The sequence below is a fragment of the Aplysia californica genome, unplaced genomic scaffold (genome assembly GCF_000002075.1).
Source record: "Aplysia californica isolate F4 #8 unplaced genomic scaffold, AplCal3.0 scaffold00018, whole genome shotgun sequence".
Taxonomy (NCBI): Eukaryota; Metazoa; Mollusca; class Gastropoda; order Aplysiida; family Aplysiidae; genus Aplysia; species Aplysia californica.
In genome coordinates, this window is record NW_004797288.1 from 964,330 (window position 1) to 969,510 (window position 5,181).

Below are 5,181 nucleotides of genomic sequence, written 5' to 3' on the forward strand. Positions count from 1 at the left end.
GTTGTTTTGGTGCTGTAGGCTTCTCTTGCTTCCATTGTCCACAACTCGACGACAATGCCGTTAGTCAACTGTTTGATCGTTGTGCGGTACGAGAATAGAGCCGCCCTTACTGACCAATTACATCATTAGTTCATGAGTGGACATGTTCGTGTGTAAGTAAGTCCTTGAGTATCTGTCTTTTTTGCGTGCTTGAGTGTGTGTCTGTAAGTGTTTTATGCATGTTTATGCATGTAGGAAATAGAGGGTTTTTTTGTGTATGTGCGAATGAGTTTTGTTGTTGCTTTTGTTATTGTTGTTGCTGTTGTTGTTGTTGTTGTTGTTGTTTTTGTTGTTGTTGTTGTTGTTGTTGTTGTTGTTGTTGTTGTTGTTGTAGCTGTTGTTGCTGTTAGAAACAGCAAAACGTGGGGTCTTGTTAAAGCATAAAACATGCACAGACTAAGCCACAGAGATCTGTCAAATAAAGCAAAAACCGAGACCACTAATACACACCATCATGGCATTACAATAAGCCATTGATGGGAAAATCCCTCAAAACATCACGCTATTGATTTTTCTTGTACTATTTTTTTAAATGTTGCTTGATCATAAATGTACACAACTCTGTGACAGCAAGCTATGTTATTGCGTGAGCCTCCTGATAATATTGTAGTGGTGATAAACGGGGGGTGACATATTCAACCCCATACCCCTGTACTAGTGGGAACAAATCTGTTTTATTTCTCATTCAGTCAATAAAAGAACAAGAAATCTTGAAATTTTAGTGATTTTAGTAAGTTACTTTGACAACTTTGACTATTTAGGAACAAACCAGTTTCATAAAAAGATATGGACCAATGTACAAAAGTTTTAGAAATGCACAGAAAATTGAGATAGCCAACCCGGTACCGGTACTAATACTTGGGGTAATTTGCCATTTACACCTAAAAAAAAAAAAAAGTTTCATTCAGATATCTAGATTCTGGATATAATGTTTCACGTGACCGTCGGTCGTGGAAAGCTGGAAAATAATTAAGGGGGGGGGGGGTATGGAATTGTAATTTTTCCATCTTGGGAGACGGAGGAGATTCTGCATCAGCGGGAACCATGAAGGACAGTGGACAAAGCCGAAAGGACTCTTCTGACCCGAAACCTTCTCTGTCGAACAAGTCTCTCCGGATTGCGTCGTGAAATGTTCGCACAATGTATGAAGCAGGAAAGAGTTCTCAAGTAAAGATCAAGGGGAAGACCTCGTGGAACCTGGAGAAGAGTCACGGAAATGGAAGTACGGAAAAGTGGGAAGACGTGGAGTGACATCAAGCGACTAGCCCAGGATGGATAGGGAAAGGTGGAGAGTGTTTGTTCGTGGCCTATATCCTGACCCAGGGTGAGAAAGGCAATGAAGGAATGTAATAAGGAGCCGGGGGGAGGGGTGTGCAAAAAATCTGAAAATTAATCAGCGGGGGGGGGGGGGGGCTTATTCGATATCTTTGAGCACATGGAAGACGTGAGTTTGGCTCCCGTGTGGGGAAACTTGTCTTATTTTGTAATTTCTTCTGTCTACTGAGATGCCATATTATTCCACACAGCCCGCGTTTGTTGTAACCGGAAGAATCATTTTTGTTTTAACTAGATCTAGTAAGCGTTTTACGGCGCTTGCAACACGATTACGTTATTACAAAAGGCCGAAGACACAAAATCACAAAAAGTAGGAGAGATAAGGACGATAGATGTTTGATAGGAAAGAAGAACAAACCACGCCAAAGCATCCGCCAACCACCCACCAAGAAGGATCGAAGCAGCACACCTCCTAAAATATGATCTGGGCTATATTGGAGGTGGGCATATAACATTTTACAATCATTTTAAAGTTTTCTTTTGATCAGGTTTCCTTTCGACTTACGTTCTTTTCAATATGAAGTTTACATGCCTTTCGAAAGTTCAAGGTACCTTATGAGTTAGTCCCCCAACTTCTTTGAGATTACTCTTAAATCGAGGGGCTAATTGATCCACATTCTCTTAAAGGCGAGTATGTCTTGTTTTAGTTTTAGTAGAGGCTTTACGGCGCTCGCAACTGTATAAGGTCATAATATGAGCACCAAGGGGTGGGTGTCAACTGAGAAATCCTTACAGGGAATCAGACTTACTCTGCTCACCTCTCTAGCTTCAACAGCACAATGTCTGTTTCGATTATCACGGTACCCCGGAAATAGCGCAACATACAAAAGAAGTAGAGGGGAAATGACGATAGTAAGGATTGGGAAAGAGAAAGCAGAAGTTCCCTGTTGCAGTTCAGGCACAGTTATGAGCATGACATTGATGAATCAGCCCATTTACAATTACAGTTCTACTGTACATAAGAACTCGAGATGTTAATGTCCCGGCCATGCGAGTATGTCTTTTCTCTGCCTACAGAGTCATATGAGAGATGTGGGTTGAATCGGAGGTTTCACCTTTTGATACCCTATGTTGAAAGAGGATTTGGCCACACTTTATTTATTATTTATCATGAACAATGCCATGTACTTAAGAACAGCATGGCCATTAAAACACCCTTTACAGCTACCGTACCAGTTTGGTCTGACAACCACAGAGATAAAGCCTCACTCTCTCTACCATGGAGAAGCTTTAGAGTATGCAGACATCATTGCAGAAAACGAAAACTTGAAGTTGCTGTAGGTGACGTCCCATGCCGTGTGCTCCTGCATCAACAGCAAGCAGTCCCTCGATCAAGGATTGAACGTGAACGTCACATCTGTTTTGTTTAGTTTTGTTAGATCTAAGTGTTTAAGGGCGCTCGCAACTGCAAAAGGTCATATAAGCGCATGGGACACATTAAACATTTTAAGTTTGATAGGAATTGATTTTGAATTTTGCCCGGGTGGCGGCCGAAGCTTGCACTTATCGATTTTAGGACTACCAATGAATCTTTAACGTGCACAACTTGCTCACGGGACCTCCGCGATTTTTCGCTCTTATCCAAGAAGGGTAAGTGTCGGATTTTACCTACCTTAAGATCAGTGGTGTGGCTAAAAACAGCAGTTAGAACAAGCTAAGAAATAGCAGTAGAAAGGCAGTAGGAAGAAATGAGGTGAGGTGGGGGCAGAAAGTGGAGACGAAAGCAGACGGCAAAACATGGTTAGAGAGCAAGAAAGGGAGTGAAAGAAAGAAATTCTGAAAAAGAAAATGTCCGTCGCTGTCAGGTTTCGAACCCGGGACCTATTCAATGAGAAGCGAATACCGCAACATACACACAACGAGAATCCCCAAACATCACATCTATTAGAGCATATTTTTTATCAAGGACAACACAAGAATGAAAAAGCAACCATTTGATAAAGGACTTAACATAAGAACTAACAAAGCAGCCATTTGATCAAGGATTACACATCAGAATTGGCAGAGCGTCCACACCGGCGCCTCCACTGTAGCAGAAGAAGTGAATCCGATTTCGGTGAGGGAAGGTTGCTTTTCCTTCGAGTATCTCCGTTTGTCTGTTAGGACATTGTATCCCTCTCAGCCTCGATTGGCCCAGAAAGACAGAAGCGGCCTGCCCCCTGAATTGTCTAAATAGTGCTTGCTTATAGGGAGTGCAAAGCATCTACAATTACATTATAAAGCAACCACGATCACGCGCGCACTGACAAAAAAGAGTGGGGCAACAAAAGTTATCAATATAAAGATCAAGATGACCGTTCTGCGTTCTGATCTCAATGCAGTGCGCAAGCGGGACTGGGGTAGCATATTTTCACCCGTAAAAACTCAACTTTATCAGGTTCAGCTGGAAAAATGTTACGCCCCCATTGACACAATCTAGAACAGTAAGGAAGCGGGGAGCTGTGACCTGATGTTGTAAGAAGATGGGAACATTCGGAGCTATTTGCTGAAAACCAAAATATTTCCAGACATTGGAATCGAACTCTTGCTTTTTGCATTCAAGAAGAGCAAGAGCCACGTTTGGTGCAACTAACATTATGATGCACACTTTTTTTCAAATCTCAATGACGACACGTGACGACTTGAAAAAGAAAGATGATGAACTTTTTTCTCCTCGTAAAAAGCACCGAACCAGTTCGCCACTTCCTATTCTTACACCCGTATTGAGATCCACTCGGATGCTCTGGTTCCAGTGTTTGTTAGCTCTTTTTTAGAAAAGCGGGAATCCCTTTGAAGCTCCGTATCAGGAGGGGAAAAGAAGGCGCGCGGGAGGGGGGGGTGTGCAACTGACGGGTCTGCCTTGCTATATTTAGGTACTGTGAAATCCAAGAACAATTATACCAAGACGGGACAACTCTTCTTTACGCCATGTGCCAAGTGCAACCCCCCACCCCCACACACACCCCCACACACACAAACACACTTGCAGCTGCATGCGGCGATAGTTTACATTGGTTACAATGCAAGGCTAGAGAAGCACACCTAGATCTAGGCCTAGGCCTAAGACAACAGTCGAAACTAGGTCAACCTCTCGATTCGAAGTTTCAAAGTATGATAAAGTGCCTTTCTGGGTGATTTTGAGGCCAAGTGTTGAAGCTAGCATTAATATTTAAGAGTAAAGCACCTAATAATACATGTACTTACTTCTTGTTGATTTTGATGATCTGTGAAGAGTTTCAGTCGAAAATAAACACGAAGCGAGGCGACACATGTCCGCCATTTTTACAACACTGTTGAATAGCACGTCTGACGCATCGCGCAGCTCAGCTGACAAAAAACAGACGACACAGCGACGCTGCTTAAGCACACGATAATGTATATATTCATTTGCACGGTGCGAGCCAGGCGAGCTACAGGTCAGACCTACAGAGCCAGTCTCGGACCGGCCTTAGAAGGACCCAATGTCTGACACGTGTGACGTCACTACTGCGAGCTCTGGTATTATACATGCGTATTGACTGTATAACCTTTTTGCTTTAGACAAGCTCTAGGCTCTCTCTAGTTTCCTTAGACTTCTAAGTGGCATTTAATATACTCTTTTACTTGAGAAGAGAGTAGAAATCATTTAAATTAATATAATAAGTTTTATTTCTAGGGTTGTTCATTTCTTTTTGTAGTGTATGTCTATCTGTCTGTCTGTCTGTCTGTCTATCAATCAGTCTGTCTGCCAGTCCTGTCTGTCTATCTGTCTGTCTCTGTCTCTGTCTCTGTCCCTGTCCCTGTCCCTGTCTCTCTCTCTCTCTCTCTCTCTCTCTCTCTCTCTCTCTC